We start from the raw sequence: 21,415 nt of genomic DNA, 5'->3' as shown, positions 1-21,415 counted from the left end.
CGAAAGGGCGGAATAAAACGGGACGCTGGAGTGTCCATCCTTGGTCTAGCTGACAAGGTAGGCAAAGGGGTGGCTTTGCAAGCGGAGGACGCAACAAGATCGTGAGTGTCCTTCTGTATCAAAGAAGCGGCAATTTCCTTAATCAGGTCTTCTGGAAAAAGGCACTTGGAAAGAGGAGCAAACAGAAGTTCGGATCTCTGGCATGGTGTAACTCCAGCTGAAAGGAATGAGCATAGGTTTTCACGCTTCTTAAGGACTCCGGACACAAATGATGCAGCAAGCTCATTAGACCCATCACGTACGGCCTTGTCCATGCAGGACATAATGAGCAAGGAAGTCTCCTTCTCTGTCGGAGAGATCTTTCTGCTTAAGAGCTCCTAGACACCAGTCTAAGAAGTTAAAAACTTCGAAGGCTCTAAAGATACCTTTCAGCAGGTGGTCCAGGTCCGAAGATGACCAACATATCTTTGAGCGTCTCATGGCAAGGCGGCGGGGAGAGTCTACTAGGCTTGAGAAGTCGCCCTGTGCAGAGGCAGGAACTCCCAAGCCGAGAACTTCTCCCGTGGCATACCAGACGCTCGATCTAGAAGAGAGTCTAGCAGGGGGAAACGTAAAAGCTGTCTTCCCTAAACTCTTCTTGGACTGCAGCCATTCTCCTATCACACGCAAAGCTCTCTTGGACGAGCGTGCGAGGACGAGTCTAGTAAAGGCAGGAGTGGTTGACGGCATGCCTAACACAAACTCTGACGGAGGAGAACGCGGAGCCACAGAAACAAACTGGTCCGGAAACATCTCTTTGAACAGGGCCAAAACTTTCCTAAAGTCCAAAGAGGGTTGCGTAGACTTAGGCTCGTCCAGTTCTGAATGCGGTTCATCTACGTGTGCAGCAACATCATCATCAGAGAGTCCCTCATCCGATAACTGATGAGGGAACGGCAACGGAGTGGGTAACGGCTGGTAAGCTGAGTCCGGTCGCACGGGTGCATGCGTGACTGAGCCGGACGCAACGTCATGGAACTGTTGCCCAGTCTGTGAGCTGGCAACAACCATAGCAGCGCGGGGACGCACAGCGTCTACTCCAGACTGTCTGGACTGATGTGGGTGAGCAGTGGCAACCACACTGGGTTGCGGAGGTTGACGCACCGCGTCAAAACAAAACAACTCTGACGTTGTTGAACCTCACGAACGTCAACGGAGACCTCCGTGCGTCGCTGAACGTCAACATGCGGCTGGCAGATCACACTGGAACGCATGGGTGGCGGAACTCTCTCAACTGGTGTGCGTGAGAAGGTTACCTCAGCGTCCACCGGACGCACAACCGATCGTGTGGGCGGTTGTAGGCAAGGAGCTGCACTAGCTGGTGCGGCAGCAACCTTCTCCGCACGAAAGTCCTGCATAAGAGACGTTAGCTGAGACTGCATGTCTTGCAGTAGAGACCACTTAGGGTCTACAGGAGCAGGTGCGGCGACAGACGGTGTAACTGTCTGAAGCGGTACCGCTTTGCCTCTCTTAGGAGGTGAGCAGTCATCGGATGACTGCATCGAGTCCGAACTGACCCAGTGGCTACAACTGGGCCGTTGGACTTGTGCGGAAGGGACCGACTTGCGCCTTAACGGTCGTGAGACCTTGGTTCAGGGTTTCTTGCGAGAAACACCTTCCGAAGACGAGGTATATATGGGCTCTCTCGTCTTAGTTAGGCAGGGGCGATCTTGGGTAGATACGCCCGATACCACGGAGGGAACGTCTGTTCGCTGATTAAAGCCTCTCGAACCCATTTGTCGTACGACATTGCTTCTCCCCTGGACTTGGGAGCTTGCAAGAGGTCCCGGACTAGGAGGACGACAGGCACGAACAGACGAACCCTCAAGCGCAACACTATCCACAACACTATCACTCACTTTAACACTTCCCACTGCACTTTTGCACTTCAGCTCCTTCACATCCGCCATAAGTTGATTACGGTCACTAGCAAGGGACTCAACTCTCTCACCCAGAGCTTGGATGGCACGCATCATATCAGCCATCGAAGGTTCCTGAGTGCCAGGAGGGGGATTAGGAGCAACCACTACAGGGGAAGGAATAGGTTGTGGGGCATGAGGAGAGGAAATATCGATAGAACGAGAGGAACTTCTCCTAACTCTATCTCTCTCTAGCCTACGTGTATACTTTTGGAATTCGATAAAATCGAATTCCGAAAGCCCAACGCACTCCTCACACCGATCTTCCAATTGACAGGTTTTATCCCGACAATTGGAACAAACAGTGTGAGGGTCGATAGAAGCCTTCGGAAGACGCCTTGAACAGTCCCTAGCATTGCACTTCCTAAATTTTGGGACTTGTGAAGGGTCAGCCATTTTGAATTGGTCAAAGGGGAATTCAAAAAACTATCAAAAAGTCATCAACAAAGAATCCGTTATCAAAAAGAGTTCAAGGATTTGTGAAGAGAAACCTTGCACAGCGAAAGCTCAAAACTAGAATAATGTACTTCACCAATTAGTTGTGAAAAAACTCCAGTTTAGCAACAGCGAGTAAGTACGTCTTGTCGTTAGCACGACAGAGAGAAAATAGTGTCTTTGTTTACATTGAGTACTGGGTATCTGGACGACAGATGGCGCTGTTGGGCACACCCGCTACATGTGTAGCGATCGCTGGCGAGTTTTACCTTAGAGTTTTCTGTCGAGCAACAGAGTTGCAGCTATTATAATCACCGGCTAAGTTAAATATTGAAAAATACAGAATTATCACCAACTCTCCCAAAAGCAGTATCATATCCAGCACATGAGTAAAATTTCAGATTCTAACAATAGTGTAGTAACAATATGGGAAATCTAGCTATGGTTGCTTGCATTATAGTACAGTATTGTTTTAAGAGTACCCTATGGAAGACCTACAACTCACAAGTGCAAGAAATTGTCTAAATCAAATTGAGTAAAATATAACACCAAGTCTCACCTGACATTTAAATTGTAATATATTAGTGATATTCATTTCAATTTTAACGGAATACAACTCAATTAGGCATAATTGACAACACTGGAAATGTAGTAGTTATTTCATGTGCTTTTCAAACCATGAAGCGACTATTAACGACAAATAGAAAGTAAGGGATTAATGTTCCAATAAATGCTAAGTATATGACTCAGTTTTCCAACTGATGATGAAGTTCATCTTCCCTGTTCCAAAGCTTTCAAAATAAATTTCTAACTACAGTATACAACCTTAATCTGAATTATTCAGCTCACCAAAATTAATTTAACATTCAACATCTAATTCCCAACCTTGATACTATTTAAAAAGAGATTTACCAGATTAATTACAGTGCACAACCGTACGCTCCACTTTCAACATAACTAAAGAAGTTCTGGTACAATTAACATTATGAAATGAGCTTTCCTGGTTACCAAGGATTACGTGCTTAATGCTTAATGCTGTTGATAAGTTTTTACATCTTCAATGTTCAATATCAGAGTTGTTTTTTTCCATCTTCCACAAGACTTCTGCACCTTCCAGGCTCCATAAGTTGTTTTAGATACTTGGGGTCATATTCCAACACTTGCAACTTTCTCCCAGGATCTAACATTAGATTACTTGCTGAAGAGCGTTGTCAATGACATGAGAAACCTGAAAGAAAAATTTAAATAAAAAAAAAATGTCTCTAGTATAGTATTCATTATGCAATATAAGCTTTAATTAACAGTCTAGATGGTTTACTCTTAACCACAAGATGTTAAATTTATGGAGATTACAATAACAGTTTACCAATAACATTTTAACCCAATTGAAAGTTGAAAGATTTTAAGGGCATTAAAATTTACTAATTCAACATAATACCTTTGTTCTCATAAATGAAACGTTAAACACAACTAGATCTACTTCTATTAACGAACAACCTCCAAGTAAAAATAAACAATCACTTAATAATCTAGATACTAGTAAATTATCTTAATTCATATTGTGTACACGTAATCATAAGTATGATAGGATACTTGTTGCAGCCAATTCTCTCCTATCAGCGATTAAGTAGTTTATGAAAACGGCCGTTGTCAATTTGTGAATACGAAAAAATTTGTTCCAATAAAAATAAATGGTGTTTTATATATAATGTTTGTCTAATGTGGACACTAAGTCCCCCAATTTTTTTCATATTGCGAGTAAATCAAATGTATTTTACCTGAAATAAATAACTGTATTAACTATATATTATGACATTTAATAACCCTGAGTTTAAGAATGAAATTGAGATCAATATATCGTGAATTATGGTTAGTAGTCCTGGATTAATGTTGGTGAAAGAAACAATAAAACATACGATTTCATCAGCTGATATTCTCTCTTTCTCTCTCTCTCTCTCTCTCTCTCTCTCTCTCTCTCTCTCTCTCTCTCTCTCTCTCTCTCTCTCTCTCTCTCTCTCTCTCTCAGGTTCCATACAATACATACGCATAGCAGAAAAAAACAAAATTCTTTGTTTCCTTAAAAAGTGTCAATTAAATACAACACAAAATAAATTCATACTGTATAAGTTTACTTTTTATCGTAATTTAATACCCGGCATTCAATTTCGTCAGCCGACTATTAGTTTTAGCAGACAACATTATCGCATTCTTAACAAAATCATGTTTTAAGAAAAGTTGATTGTTCTTTATTAAAACATTTTTGTACCTTTGTTTTCGATTTCGGATACATTTTAACAATTGTTAATTACTGACTTCTTTGTTACCTTATTTCCTTTTTTTTTCTTTTTTCACTAAGCTATTTTCCCTGTTGGATCCCTTGTGGTCATAGCATCCTGCTTCTCCAACTAGGGCTGTAGCTTAGCAAATAATAATAATAATAATAATAATAATAATAATAATAATAATAATAATAATAATAATAATAATCTCTATTTGTCGCTACCGAGAATAGAGCAAATAGAAATAACAATGGGTATCGTTTATATAATTTCTCATTTTATTCAAAATATCTCCAAAATGAATATTATATCAGAACTAATATGCTATAACCTATCACACTTTTCATACATTTCGTTTATACATTAGCTTTTATTATTAGTCATTACTTGGACATATGCATAGGCCTCTCTCTCTCTCTCTCTCTCTCTCTCTCTCTCTCTCTCTCTCTCTCTCTCTCTCTCTCTCTCTCTCTCTGCCATACTTATACACATATAAATTAAATAGTACATACAATATGGATGTGTACTAAGTTTATATCTAAGTCCGACGGTAGGTTAGGTCTCTCTCTCTCTCTCTCTCTCTCTCTCTCTCTCTCTCTCTCTCTCTCTCTCTCTCTCTCTCTCTTCCATATTTATACATATATAACTGTATACTATGCTGATCTCTACTTCTGGCAAACAACATAACGTACAGGTATATGTACTGGAAGTAGTTTAACAATCAAGGTTCTCGATGTTAACTGAGCTTTAAGTTTTTTTTTTGTATTATTAATTTAAGATGCATTTTAGCAACAGCAATTATCTTTTTCTTTTTTCCTTTAGTTAGCAGTCAGCTGATCTTAAGGTGACGGTATTAAGAATACGCTCACATATAATTAGCAGATTATTATTGATATTTTTGGGCTCAAGCCATGACGTCCTGATGGAAGGTTCCTTTTGGTAGCTTTCTTGGGTATATTAACTACAAGGATATTCCCAGAGAATTAAACCACAGGTTATCACAGAATTCTTACTTCTGGTGCGAGTATCCTAAAGGTTTCCCTTTAAGACATCGTATATCAACAGGGGACGCATGTATTAACACGCCACATAGCTATCTGCACCCCATATAGAGTTAACACTTCGATATGGAAAGGTGGAGAATAACTGGGGAGCCGTTCCACAGTTACACTCCTCCGTGGCTACTTTTGGTACTCGAAACGTAAACAAACGGGCGCCATTGCTAAATGACGTCACGTCCGTCCTCATCCTTCTGCTTGTAGCTCCCTTGCTTAGACGGATTTCCCCCTTGTGCGATTTTTATCGACTTGCATCTCCATTATGTGCTACCTTCTGCCTCGCCTTCTTCTGGAAAGTTGAGTACCAGGTCCCAGTATTGTTTAAATAAGCACTGGCCGTAAAGTAACTTATACTTTTCGTAATATTTCGTGTTTTGTGGCGGAGCTGTGCTGCTACCGGACACGCCATTTTATGGCGTCGCTGTTCTCTTGCATGCCTTATTTAGCTAGTCAGAACAGCCTTTTCCGGCCTCTTAACTAATTGATATTGTTAGTTATTTAGTCTTCATAGCTAGGAACTTCATATATCGTGTTTTAACGCTCTATTATCCGGTCATCGCCTGACCCCATACTAGATTGCTAGCTTAGCCTCTAGGCTAGATTGCCTAGCTCTTGTGTTCATGCATGATATATTCCAGTGATCCTAGGTTAAGTTATGAAGATAGTGGCATTATTTATCATACTGTTAACTGTGATGCAAGTGTTTTTCGCCTTCAGGGACCATATAGGGGACCGGTTTGATTGCGTACCTTTCTACCCTAACCTAAATGTAGGAACCCCTATATGCTCCCTTCATCCCCTGCCTACGGGCATTCCCTCTGTGTGGCCATGCTCCCCCTTCTATATAGGGGAATCGTGTCCACAATCAGAGTAATTATCGCTTCTCTGTCTACCTTAAGGGAATGATCCCCCCTTAGGGTTGCGACCGAGAAAGAGGAACGGCTCTGTCCTTCCTCAGTTGCTTATGGTTAGGTTACTTACCCTTCCATGCAACTTGCGATGTGTCTTTCAGCCTACCTAGCTTGGGATTTAACACTCCTTATCTGGGTTAGGCCTTGGGGGGGGGGGGCTAGTTCTGTACTGTTATAGTTTGAGACGGTACTCTTGCACCGTTCTCCTTCTGGTTACCTACCCTAGGCTAGGGAGTGTCCTCCCTTCCTTGGTGGCCGTTCTTGTACAGAGCCTCCCCTATGGAAGACCCCTCTTCTTCTCCCTCCCCACCTATCCCTTGGTGTAGGCTAGCCTATACACATCTGTCCCTAGTCCTACAACTCCTCCCTTGGGTGGAGTGATAGGGCTATCTTGATCTCCTGTTGAGCAGGCCGCTCTGATACATATACCCTTCATAGCTTCCTATGGGGTTAGCCACTGGCAGCGATTTGTCCAACAGGGGTTCCCCCCTCTTGAGTGTACCCTAACCCTCCCTTGGGTTACCCTGGCACCCGGCCGACTGCCGGCCCCCTGGCATTGGATGTTAGGACCTACTCCTATCATGGGTACACTCTCTCAGGAGGGCTATCAGAGGGGTATGTGGTCTTACCCCTCCAATCCCTCCTTATCTGTCTCTCTATCTACCCTGGTGCCGGTCCCTTGCCGCCTCTACTGCCGACGATACCGCCCTACCCTTTGGTGACACACTCATGAGATACCCTCCCTCCTCTAAGTCGCCAGCCTTCCGTGTGCCGGAGGGCTGCCGCCTTCCGTCGGCATACAGCTGATGGCCCACCCCTTCGGGCCGGCCTCCGGCGTGCCGGCATTGATTGCCGGCGGTCTGGGTATTCTACCAAATTCTGCTTTATCTTATGAACTGATCACCAAGCCGTCAGCCTTCGGCTGCTGGAGCCGTCACATCCCGCCGGAGTGCCGCTGCTGTGCCGGCGGCCGCCAAGTTGGTATTATGCTTAGATCCTCAATGTGTCTGCCTTAATGCCTTACACCCTGCTGGAGCGGCCTCCGGCGTTCCGCCGGTCTGCCGACGCCCTCCGGAAGCACCAAGGGACTTGCACCCCTTCTACTACCTGTCGACAACATGCCGACAGCCCTACACTGCAGCCAGATGGCTTAGCCACTTCGATAGATAGGTATTATCTTACCATTCTACTAGTGGCTGTGCTGTCTTCTTGCACATTACAATTTCCAGCATACTCTGTGTGTCTTAGCACGGTCGGTTGCCGGAACCTAGATCTATACGGGGTCTCCTACTACCCCTTTAACCCAAGGATCTGAGTGGTCTCAGTTCCTGATACACCTCGCAGGCAATCTCTGCTAGAACTTAGCTTCTACCCACCACGGTGATCCATTAGGATTTCCGTTTTGTGTCCCTCGGTCACAAATGAAATTGCCTATTGATAAGGTTACTGTAACCGACTGGGCGGGATTCACAAGTATGTGTCTATCTACTTCCTTTTCCCGCTCCTCTTCTCAAACATTACAATATTCATGAATTATTTACTGTTAAGTGAAAGTTTAACTACTTAAAATTTAACCTTAGAGTAATGTAAGTCATTCTTATGCCTTCCATATACTCATGATCTCTTTCTTTTACAGGAGTGTAAGGACACCGATCCCTTCGTCGTCCAGAAAATCGACAAACTACTTATTTATTTAAATTCTCTCTTCGCCACACTGTGGTGTCCTATGTACATATATTCCGCTCTACCAGAGCTACATTTTGATGTATGTATCGTTTCATGACATGTTTTTGTTAACCCATAATTCATATATTTGTAAGTGTAAGAAAACACACATATTTTGGCGGGCACTTCAATCTGACTTGGCGCCAATGTAATCCTACGTTTCCGTCCGCACCTTGTTATGTATTTCCGTGCGCATTCAAATAAAGTATCAGTTGATCTTGGTGACGCTTGTCTCACTGTCCTTACAACTGGTGACCCCGGAGTTGAAAGTAGCATCAGCGGTTTTGGCTTTGCCATTAACGGACTTATTACGGCCGTGCTACCTTCTACATACTCCGTTACCTTAGGCAAGAACCTGCCTTTGGTTTTCCCACACTTCGGTGAACGTAAGGCAGTAGGATGAGCTTAACCGACATATCAACCTCTCACCTCTTCGCCGACTCGTCGTCTGGCCACGATGTAGGAAGCAACACGCCCATCGCACCCAACGGCCTCGCCTCCACGCCCAAAGTCAAACTGCCGCCCTATTCTCAACACAACACCGCTTCCTGGTTCCTGAGAACGGACGTACTCTTCCGCGTCGCTAGACTCAGCGACTCCTGCGCCAAGGCTGACATCGTTCTCACCTCCATACCTGAAGAAGTATTCGACAAGATTTCCCCATGGCTCGACACCCAGTCCGGCCAAGTTTCATACGACGACCTGAGAACGAAACTCATCGGTATCTACTCCCTCTCCGTCTCAGCAAGGGCACAGAAAGTACTGGACCTCGCCGGCAAGCCCATGGGTGACACCTCTCCTGTCGAGGCGTGGGACGAGCTAACCGGCCTGCTCATGCTCCCCGAAACAGACAGCAACGGCCGACAACGTGAGCTTAGCTTATCTCGCGAGATCTTTCTTCGACGCCTACCACAGGACGTACGGGCCCAATTGACAGACGATGACACGCTCCCGATGAACGAACTCCTGTCGAAGTCTCAGAAGCTCCACGAGGCCTCCAAAGCATCTCGCCTCGGAGCATCATCGTCAACACCGCCTCCGTTCTCCTCCTTCAGCAGCTGCTCTTCCATAGACTCCTCGGCAATGGCCCTCGAGGACGACGAGATCAACATTCTATCAAGAAAGAAACCACTGCAACCGACGCGACCAAACCCTAGGCCTAACCCAGCATGGTGCTTCTACCACCAACAGTTCGGCAGTGACGCCAAGAAATGTAGAGCACCATGCAGTTTCCCTAGAAGTAGACGCCAGAAGCATCCACCTGCCACCATCGCGGCCGCAGTTAACCATAACAAGATTGGCTTCTGTATCCTCGATACCATTTCCAACCGTAGACTCATGGTGGACACCGGCGCAATGCAGTCAACGTTCCCTCCTTCGAAGTCCGACCTAGACCGTGGTCCCGACAAAAACGCTCCCTCACTCATCGCCGCCAACGGATCTCCCATAAGGTGCTATGGAATCAAGACCCTCAAGATATCTATCATGGGCCGTTCGTATTCTTGGCCCTTCGCTATCGCCGACGTCAATCGCCCCCTCCTCGGTGCGGATTTCCTCGCCCACCATGGACTCCTCGTCGATGTCGCTAACAGACGTCTCATCGACACGGGGACCTGCCAGTCTCGCGCCCTAGAACATGCCCCTGCAACAATGTCCGTATCCGCCGTAACAACGCACCCCTACGCCGACCTCCTACGAGAGTTTCCCGAGGTTTTTAAGCCCGAGCTCCGACACTCGCCAGGTTCCCCGTCCAAGCATGGCATCTACCACCACATCACAACGACAGGACCTCCCACTCACGCCAAATTCCGCCGCCTCCCACCTCAGAAACTGAAGGATGCCAAACGCGCCTTCGAGGACATGGAACGCATGGGTATCTGTAAGAAAGCATCGAGCCCCTGGGCATCACCCCTGCACATGGTTAAAAAGCCGGACGGGTCCTGGAGACCATGCGGCGACTACAGGCGCCTCAACCTCATCACAACGCCCGATCACTACCCACTGCCCAACATGCAGGACCTAACGAACGCGTTGCACGGCGCAAGGTTTTTTACCAAGATGGACCTTCTCAAGTCTTACTTCCAGGTCCCCGTATTCCCGGAAGATATCCCAAAAACTGCCATTGTAACGCCGTTCGGATCCTACACCTTCGCATACTCAACCTTCGGTCTACGCAACGCCGGGGCAACCTTCCAACGACTAATGGATAGCATTCTGGGTGACCTACCTTTCTGCGTCTGCTACGTCGACGACATCCTGATATTCTCGAAAACCAAGGAGGAACACCGGGGACACGTCCGCACCGTCCTAAAGCGCCTACAGGAGAACGGCCTAGTCGTACGCTTCGACAAATGTACGTTCGGTGCGGAGGGAGTGGATTTCCTTGGTCACCGTGTATCCTCGCGCGGGGTAAAACCCATGACAACCAAAGTCGACGCCATCAGGAAGTTCCCAATACCTACGACCATTCGCCAACTTCAGGAGTTCTTGGGAATGGTCAATTACTACAGGCGCTTCATCCCCAACATCGCACAAACCCTGTCACCCCTCGACGACGTCCTGAAAGGAAAAGCAAAAAAACTCGAGTGGGGCTTGCCCCAGCAACAGGCATTCGCCCGGACGAAGGATGCCCTTGCGAATGCCACCACCCTGGCTCATTTCGACGACAACGCGCCCCTACGACTAACGACCGACGCCAGCAACGTCGCCTGCGGGGCTGTGCTTGAGCAACTCGTCGATGGTTCTCCTCGACCGCTGGCATTCTTCAGCAAGAAATTGAAACCCGCCGAAACAAGATACAGCACCTTCGATAGGGAACTCCTCGCCGTCTACCTCGCCGTCCGCCACTTCAGGCACATCTTGGAGGGTACCCCCTTCACAATCGCAACGGATCATCAACCCCTCGTCCACGCCTTCACGAAATCAACGGACGCATGGTCATCCCGACAACAACGTTATCTCGCATCAATCGCCGAATTCGGGTGCACCATACGTTACGTCCTAGGAAAGAAAAACCCAGTCGCGGACGCCCTTTCAAGGATTGAAATTGACGCGATCCACCTGGGAATCGACTACGCCAATCTCGCAACCGAACAACGCACCGACCGAGAAGCACAGGTTCACCTGACGGAGCCATCCGCGCTCAAGATAAGTGCGGTTCCCCTCGGACCAGCAGGAGTAACTATTCTTTGCGACACCAGCACGGGCCGCCCTCGTCCCTGGGTACCAGCCTCCTGCAGAAGGAAAATATTCGATATCATCCACGGACTTTCGCACCCCTCAGGACGCACCACTGCTCGCCTTCTGTCTGAAAAGTTTGTCTGGCCAGGGATAAAAAAGGACGCCCGGGAATGGGCGAGGTCATGCATCAACTGCCAGTCAAGCAAGGTCAGCCGTCACACCGAATCGGGGGTGGGCGATTTTCCCCAGCCAAAAAGACGTTTCGGACATATACACATCGACGTCGTGGGACCATTGCCCCCTTCTGGATCCGCTCGCTACCTACTTACGATCATCGATCGCTCCACGAGGTGGTTGGAGGCATCGCCGATGACCGAAGCTACGACTCAAGCATGTGCCAAAGCCCTCCTGTCAAGCTGGGAGAGCAGGTTCGGCGTTCCTGACGACATCACGACTGACAGAGGCCCCGCTTTCCTCTCAGAAATATGGCTGCCTTTGGCGAACCTGATGGGGACGACGCTCCACAGCACCACGGCATACAACCCCGCGGCAAACGGCATGGTCGAACGAACACACCGCGCCCTCAAGGCGTCCCTGATGGCGAGCTGCACCGACGGGGACTGGAAATCACGACTTCCTTGGGTACTCCTCGGCCTTCGCACCGCCCCTCGCGCAGACGGCGAGCCTTCGCCTGCCGAAAAAGTTTACGGGGAAGCGCTCGCAGTTCCTGGCGAATTCTTTCCCTCATCAACCGACGACACGCAGCTGGATCACCTAAGGGATATCGCCAGGAAGTTCAGGTCGTGTCTCAAAACTTACCAGGACAGAACCAAGCACTTCAAGCCAAAAAGCCTGGATGACTGCAAGTACGTTTTCGTCCGTGTCGACGCTCATCGACAACCACTGACTAGACCTTATCGAGGTCCCTACCGGGTTATTAAAAAGACAACGAAAGCCTTCCTTCTCGACGTCCATGGCCAAGAGGACTGGGTCTCTATAGACCGCATGAAACCAGCGTTTCTCGAAGGAAGCGACACCGCCTCCGCTGGACCTGGCAGACCCAGAGTTCCGCCACAAAACAAGCCGCCCAACGAAGGAAAAATCATCAAACGACGTCAAGAGGAAGAGATCCTTACACCGACCGCCAGTGCGCCCCTCCGTTCAAAAACAAGAGGAACCCTCTGATGCCCGAAGAGATACGAAGATTGATCATCAGCCCTCTACGCCGCCCGATGTCTTGGGGGGGGGGGGAGTACTTGTAAGGACACCGATCCCTTCGTCGTCCAGAAAATCGACAAACTACTTATTTATTTAAATTCTCTCTTCGCCACACTGTGGTGTCCTATGTACATATATTCCGCTCTACCAGAGCTACATTTTGATGTATGTATCGTTTCATGACATGTTTTTGTTAACCCATAATTCATATATTTGTAAGTGTAAGAAAACACACATATTTTGGCGGGCACTTCAATCTGACTTGGCGCCAATGTAATCCTACGTTTCCGTCCGCACCTTGTTATGTATTTCCGTGCGCATTCAAATAAAGTATCAGTTGATCTTGGTGACGCTTGTCTCACTGTCCTTACAGGAGGAGTATATGAAGTGTGACCACAACTTCTGTGGAGTGAAGTGCCCGGACTTCTACGGGCACAAGGCGTGTCGGACCCACGCCCCCTGCGCCGCCAAGAAAGGCGACCTGAAATATTGGGACCCGCAGCACTGTACAGTCTGCAAGAGTCGTCTGGTCGAAGCGTTCGACGATCCTCCTTCAGCGGAGGTAAGGGACAACGCTCGAGAGAAGCTACGCAAGTCGGTGCGTGGCTTCCAGAAGAACGCCACCGGACCGTATCTTGCTACCGAAGATTTGAGGGCCTTGCTATTCCCGAAGGCATCGAAAGACTCAATGGTCCCTAGTGATCAGATTCCTACCGTCCAGATAGTGGTGGAACCTATGTGGTCATGGCCCAGTCCATGCATGAGTGCCGTCTGGATTCCGACAACGTGGAACGTATGTCGTTAGTGTCGGAGACTACGGAGAGGAACCTCATGGGCGAGGAGCTCGACTATGAGGAAGATCAGGTGGAATACCCTGATTCGGAGCATGAGGTCGCTCCCGCTTGTACCCCTGCACCAACTCCTACACCGACTGAGGAATCAATTCCTTCAACATCCGCTACCCCGGACCCCATCCCATCAGGCACTCAGGAGATGTTCAAGATGCTTGAAGCTCTCATGGATAAGAAACTTCGCGAGACTCACGAGTTTTTCAAGTCCAACCTCGGAAGTTCTAAGCAACCGAAAAGGATTTCGGTTAAGGACCTCCCTGCCTGCTCGGATACTAACCCATGGAGGTATGCCGAGCACATGCCGATCACCACGGGCAAGATCTTCATCAGCGAGAAGGTCGGCTCGATTGCGTTGGAAGAAGTGGAGTTCTTCCCGAACTTTGAGGCTTACCCGGACTGTTACGTCCGACTCAGGTCCGAACCCGCCTCTAAAGAAGAGACCGAACCGAAGGAGGTTATTGTGTTCGATCTCTCGAAGGCCCAGGCTATGCTAGCCAACGCGGTGAAAAGTAGGGGCTTCACCAATTCAAAAATGCCGGCGCTTAGTAAAAAGCACCCGACCTTCGTCGCACCGGACAATGCGACCTTTCCTTTTCTTGAAAAGGCCTTCACTGTGGTACAGAAAGCAATGGAAGAAGGGAAACCTTGCCCTGTACTGGAGGAGTGCAGGCCCTTCTCCCTGACTACTCCCCCTGATGATAGGCACTGGAAAGACGTCCAGTCGACATTCATAGTGGGGAAGCTAGAGCCTGACGTTGCTGGTCGTCAGTTTAACGAGGACCTCCCAAAACTCAACGATCACCTCCTTCGTAGGGAACATGATACGAAGGAAAGGCTTGCCGCATCTATGTCCCTCCAGGTACAGCTTGAAGTCATGGCCGGTGACACTAGGGTCCATGACTTCTACATGGTCCTTGCCAAAACGCATCTGACAACGGTCATGAAGGATCTGTAGAGCTTCACTAGGGCTCGTAGAGCCTGTCGTGAATTCGTGTTCGCGAGCGCTACAGTGAGACACGAACCCCGGAGGCTGATTTCCTCCAACATCTGGGGTAAACACCTCTTTCCCTCCTCCCTAGGGAAAGAGATCACCGACAAAGCCGCCACGGAGAACAGGAACCTTCTCCATAAGTGGGGCATGTCGAAGAAAAGGAAATCCTCTCAGGACGACGGCCCTCAACCTAAGAGGAAACCCACGAAGCCAAAACCCCAGCAACGTCAACAGAGACGGCAGTTTCCGGGTTCCGCTACTCCCCAAGTGGCAGCTCAGCCACAACAGACCTTTCAGCTGGTCACCCAACCGGTCCTGTCACAGTCACCGGTCTTCACCCCTGCATTTGAGCAGCAATCCACTACCTTTCGTCCCAAAGGTAGAGGCTCAAGCAGAGGCTCAGGCAGAGATGCGTCTCGCCGTCCCTCCAGAGGCAGAGGAGGAAGGGGAGCTAGCGGCCGAGGTAGCAAACCCTCGGGAAGCCAGAAGCAATGAAGTGCTTCCGGTGGGAGGAAGACTCTGCCAATTCCAGGATCGTTGGACCTTCGATCCCTGGGCACACAGTATCGTCAAGAAGGGACTAGGCTGGAGCTGGACTCAACCACCCCCAACCTTCCAGCAATTCTTCCAACAGTCAACCCCCTTCCTGGAAGAATATGTCCTAGAACTCTTGAACAAGAAGGTGATAAAGAGGGTAAAGTCAACCAGGTTCCAAGGGAGACTGTTTTGCGTCCCCAAGAAGGACTCCGACAAACTCAGAGTAATTCTAGACTTATCCCCCCTCAACAAGTTCATCGCGAACAACAAGTTCAAGATACTGACTCTTCAACAAATACAGACCCTTCTGCCTCAAGGGTCCTACACGGTCTCGATAGACCTGGCGGATGCCTACTGGCACGTTCCAATAAACCACCACGCTTCCTCCTACCTAGGATTTCGACTCCAAAGGAAAAGCTACGCTTTCAGGGCCATGCCCTTCGGGCTGAACGTGGCCCCACGGATCTTCACCAAGCTGGCAGATGCCATCGTTCAACAGCTCCGCCTCCGCGGCGTCCAAGTGATGGCCTATCTAGACGACTGGCTGGTCTGGGCGACATCGCCCGAAGATTGTGTACGATCCTGCAACAAAGTCACCCAGTTCCTAGAACACCTGGGATTCAAGATAAACACCAAGAAATCTCGCCTCTCTCCAGCTCAGAAGTTCCAATGGTTAGGAATCCATTGGGATCTTCAGTCACACCACCTTTCCATCCCACAGAAGAAAAGGAAGGAAATAGCAGGGTCTGTCAAAAAACTGCTGAAATCCAAAAGGATCTCAAGACGACAGCAGGAACAAGTTCTAGGCTCTCTACAGTTCGCCTCTGTGACAAACCCAGTGCTTCGTGCACAGCTAAAGGATGCCGCGGGAGTCTGGAGACGTTCTGCATCCATCGCTCGAAGAGAACTCAAGAGACGGCTCCCAAACAGACTTCGGTTACTCTTAATGCCGTGGTCGGAAGCAAAGGCCCTGAAAAGGTCCATTCCTCTTCAACACCCACCTCCATCACTCAACATCCACACGGACGCTTCGCTGGAGGGTTGGGGAGGTCACTCCCACCAACAACAGGCTCAAGGGACATGGTCTCCCCCATTCAAGATGTTTCACATCAACATCTTGGAGGCCATGGCGGTCCTTCTCACTCTGAAGAAACTCTCTCCGCCTCCCTCGATCCACATCCGTCTGACTCTGGACAACTCGGTGGTAGTCAGATGTCTCAATCGTCAGGGCTCGAGATCGCCCCAGATAAATCAGGTGCTTCTTCCGATCTTCCGCCTGGCAGAAAAGAAGAAATGGCACCTGTCTGCAGTTTACCTACAAGGATTCTGCAACGTGACGGCGGACGCTCTATCACGGACAAGCCCGATAGAGTCGAAATGGTCTCTAGACGCAAGATCATTCTCCTTCATCTCTCGCCAAGTCCCGGAACTTCAGATCGATCTCTTCGCAACGAGCGACAACAATCAACTTCCTCGTTATGTGGCCCCGTACGAGGACCCCAAGGCAGAAGCAGTGGATGCCATGTCACTGGATTGGAACAGATGGTCCAGGATCTACCTGTTCCCTCCCACCAACCTTCTGCTAAAAGTCCTCTCCAAACTGAGAACCTTCAAAGGGACAGCGGCCCTAGTGGCTCCCAAGTGGCCCCGGAGCAATTGGTACCCCCTGGTCCTGGAGCTGCAGCCCAAGCTGATCCCCCTCCCGGGCCCAGTTCTCTCTCAGCAAGTACAGAAGTCAACTGTCTTCGCTTCATCACTGAAAGTCAGGGACCTTCATCTCATGATTTTCTCTCCCTAGCCGCGAAGAAAAGGTTTGGGATCTCGAAGAAAAGTCTAGACTTCCTCGAGGAATACAAGACCGAATCCACACGACGGCAATACGAATCATCCTGGAGAAAGTGGGTCTCGTTCGTCAAAGCAAAATACCCTACGGAAATCACCATTGATTTTTGCATGTCCTTCATTCACCTTTATGGACAAGGCTTAGCAGCCAACACGATTTCTACCTGCAAATCGGCTTTGACTAGACCACTACTGTACGCCTTCCAGATTGATCTGTCCAGCGATATCTTCAATAAACTACCAAAGGCATGCGCTCGACTACGCCCAGCACCTCCGCCGAAACCTATCTTCTGGTCCCTGGACAAGGTGCTCCATTTTGCCTCTAACTTGGACAACGATTCGTGCCCTCTCAAGGATCTGACTCAAAAAGTTATATTCCTTTTTGCTCTCGCCTCGGGAGCCCGAGTCAGTGAAATAGTGGCATTATCAAGAGACGAGGGTCATATCCTGTTCACAGACTCAGGAGAACTTACCCTCTTCCCTGATCCGACGTTTGTCGCGAAAAACGAATTACCCACCAAGAGATGGGGCCCCTGGAGAATCTGCCCCCCTGAAGGAAGATGTCTCTCTATGTCCAGTAGAGAGTCTCAAGGTCTATCTTTGAAGAACTTCAGACTTTGGTGGAGGCCAACTCTTCAAAGGAGAAACATCGGGTAGCGACTTGTCACTGAAACAACTAAGAGCGAAAATCACCTACTTCATTCGCAGAGCGGATCCTGACAGTACACCCGCAGGTCACGATCCTAGAAAAGTCGCATCTTCTCTGAATTTCTTCCAGTGTATGGATTTCGAAAGCCTCAAGAGCTCCACAGGATGGAAATCTTCGCGCGTTTTCTTCAAGCACTACGCGAAGCAAGTGCATGAAGTCAAACATTTCGTGGTACCCGCAGGTAGTGTTATGAAACCTGCAGTTTAACTCTGCATAGAATATCGAGTTACTTGGGACTAACTCTACGGGTGCCTGTGTTGACCCTCGTGTGATACATAGTGATTTCATGGACACTTAGTGTTTCTAATAGACTGTTCTTTACAAGGTGAAATGTCATAGACTTCACATGAGTGCCACATGCCTAGGGCATGATGTGTTTTTTCCTTTTTTAAAGACTGACGTTCCTCTGGAACTTGTGCTTTCTAATAATTTGAAATTTCTTTCAGATTCAAGATTGAAGTCTTCTAATTTCTATGTACATTATTTATTATTGTAAATTAACTTTACATCCCTTATTGCATTTATTACTACTATAACCTTCAATTGTGAAATAAAATGTCTATTTTATTACTTGTGCGTCTCTATTCGCTCCTATTTACACAATGAAATACATGAATGTCATAGTTTCATTTACCCCTTTCTTTTGAAATGAGAAGAATAATATGTTTTGTCTGTATTATATACTCACATATGCTGTGTAATATTCCTAATTGAATACTTACTTACGCCATACCTTCGAGACCAGATTGTTCTCTAACCATGAAATATAGTGACTAACCATCACTTATCTACTGTTGAGAATGTTCCTACACGAATATTGACCATTCTGTCTTGTCTCCGAGTCCTTCACGAACTCTCCGCAGGGTGAGTAGCCCTTCGATGACCACTTTGAATTTTGGTATAACCCGTTGGGACTTCTCTGCCAAGGGGGGCAGGAAGCTGTATCCCCACGGAACCTCTACCGAGGTCACAGTGCATACCTCTATTCAAAGCCCTTGGCACTTACTGTAATAAGGGGAAATTTTCCACGGTACATTGATTCTCTGGTACTCTTCCATCAGGATGTCATGGCTTGAGCCCAAAAAACGGATTTTGAGCGAAGCGAAAAATCTATTTTTGGGTGAGATAGCCATGACGTCCTGATGGACCCTCCCTGCTATTCTAGTCCAGCCTTTCAGGCCCCGCCCTGTCCTGCTGTATCATGGAGATTAGCAAGGAGCTGGCATCAGGATGAGGACGGACGTGACGTCATTTAACAATGGCGCCCGTTTGTTTACGTTTCGAGTACCAAAAGTAGCCACGGACGAGTGTAACTGTGGAACGGCTCCCCAGTTATTCTCCACCTTTCCATATCGAAGTGTTAACTCTATATGGGGTGCAGATAGCTATGTGGCGTGTTAATACATGCGTCCCCTGTTGATATACGATGTCTTAAAGGGAAACCTTTAGGATACTCGCACCAGAAGTAAGAATTCTGTGATAACCTGTGGTTTAATTCTCTAGGAATATCCTTGTAGTTAATATACCCAAGGAAGCTACCAAAAGGAACCTTCCATCAGGACGTCATGGCTATCTCACCCAAAAATAGATTTTTCGCTTCGCTCAAAATCCGTTAATTTTTTAACTAATAGAACTATTTACCAAATTCTAGGGCTAAATTTCACGTTTAGGCGACTTGTAACTCTAAATTTAATGTTTTGACTCGTGTTCTTTGGCAAATTTTAATGATGTAGAGTATTATTTGTAGTTTTTCAAATACTGTACAGTATTAGTTACTAAGTTTTAATACTGTACAGTATTATTTTTCAATTGCTAATGCAAAATTTTTTCGTTTTGACTAGCGCATTTTAATTTAACGCTGTTTGAATTTTCGTGACAAAGTTTCGTTTTGACGTGTCTTTTTTTTTTTGGGGGGGGGGGTGTTCATTTGTAATAATGTACAATATTAGTTACCGATTTCTCAACGTTCGAAAACAGCCTCCATTGATATATTGTAAATCTAAAGACTCATGAGTTTAAAACTGCTTTCAAAGTCGTTTAGATATCCAATTCATTCCTGCTATTCTTCAAGATCTTATAAATTGAAACCATATGACCATGAGACTATTCGTCTAGATAAATTACATGTTCTGACTTGAGCTTTTTAACATACTTTATTAGGCGATTTTTAACTCTAAAATTCTTGTTTTGACTCATGTTAAGATTTTTTTTTTGTGGGGGGGGGGGGGGGTTAAGGAAGATGGTGTCAAACTTAGAGTTTTCTCGTTATAAGAAATTTGCAAATACCAAACACGGGGTCAGTAAGAGTTAACTGTATAAAATGTTAAAAGCCTGTATACATATGCCACTATACTAAGAAAACTCAATTACAAAAAGGACATCAAGCTAAATTTTTACACTGTACCAACCCAAAATGATAGGTTCTTAACTGATAGGAAGAGACAGGAGCAGAAAACAATAGTTACTGAAAGGCATAAGGGGGGAAAGAACATAGTAAACAAAGGAAAAGAAAGTCAGAGAATAAATGAATGCACATAACAGAACCTACTGCCAGTAATGAATTGCCAAAAGTACCCAGTTGAACCTTCCTACAACCAGTAATTTCCAGACTCAAAAAACAGATTTTGAGCGAAGCGAAAAATCTATTTTTGGGTGAGATAGCCATGGCGTCCTGATGGAAGGTTCCTTTTTGGTAGCTTCCTTGGGTAAATAACTACTAGATATTCCCAGAGAATTTAACCACAGGTTATCACAGAATTCTAACTTCTGGAGCGAGTATCCTAAAGGTTTCCCTTTAAGACATCGTATATCAACAGGGGACGCATGTATTAACGCGCCACATAGCTATCTGCACCCCACATAGAGTTAACACTTCGATGTGTAGGGGCGGAGAATAGCTGGGGAGCCGTTCCACAGCTAATCTCGTCCGTGGCTACTTTTGGTACTCGAAACGTAAACAAACGGGCGCCATTGCTAAATGACGTCACGTCCGTCCTCATCCTGAAGCCAGTTGCTTGCCGATCGCCATGATACAGCAGGACAGGGTGGGACCTGAAAGGCTGGACTAGAATAGCAGGGAGGGTCCATCAGGACGCCATGGCTATCTCACCCAAAAATAGATTTTTCGCTTCGCTCAAAATCCGTTTTTTGGGCTCAAGCCATGGCGTCCTGATGGAAGAATACCAGAGAATCAATGTATCGTGGTAGATTTTCCCCTTTTAATGTAAGTGCCGAGGGCTTTGAATAGAGTAAGCATGGTAATCTTGATAGAGGTTCCGTGGGGCTGAAACTTCCTGCCCCCCTTGGCAGAGAAGTCCCAACGGACCATGCTGAGGATCAAAGTGGTTCTTGAAGGGCTACCCACCTTGCGGGGAGAACGTGAAGAACTCGGAGACAAGACAGAATGGTTGCTATTCATATAGGAACATTCTCAAAAACAGACAAGTGGTGGTTAGGCACTGTATATTGTAAAGGAGAACGGTCTGGTCTCGAAGGTATAGTGTAAGTAAGTATTCAGTTAGGAATATTACATAGCATAGGTGAGTATATAATATGGATTGAACCAATTATCTTCATCGTTTTTATAAAGAAAAAGGGGAGGGGATAATGAAACTATGACAACCATGTATTTAATAGTATAAGTAGGAGCGGATTGAGACGCACAAGTAAATAAAATAGAAATTTTATTTCACAATTGCAGAATATGGTAAATAAATGCAAT

General features: G+C 47.1%; 1 long non-coding RNA gene across 1 annotated transcript in view; it reads right to left on the bottom strand.

Moving 5' to 3' along the window:
* Positions 1–2,733: 2,733 nt before the first annotated feature.
* LOC137650523 (uncharacterized) overlaps positions 2,734–21,415 on the bottom strand; it is a 54,365-nt gene continuing 35,683 nt past the window's right edge. Inside the window, exon 3 of the long non-coding RNA XR_011045976.1 lies at positions 2,734–3,621. This is a non-coding gene — a long non-coding RNA (uncharacterized lncRNA). The remainder of the gene's footprint in view (positions 3,622–21,415) is intronic.

This window comes from Palaemon carinicauda, chromosome 12 (genome assembly GCF_036898095.1).
Source record: "Palaemon carinicauda isolate YSFRI2023 chromosome 12, ASM3689809v2, whole genome shotgun sequence".
NCBI lineage: Eukaryota > Metazoa > Arthropoda > Malacostraca > Decapoda > Palaemonidae > Palaemon > Palaemon carinicauda.
The sequence above is the reverse complement of the archived record's forward strand: the minus strand, read 5'-3'. Positions and strand labels throughout refer to the sequence as shown.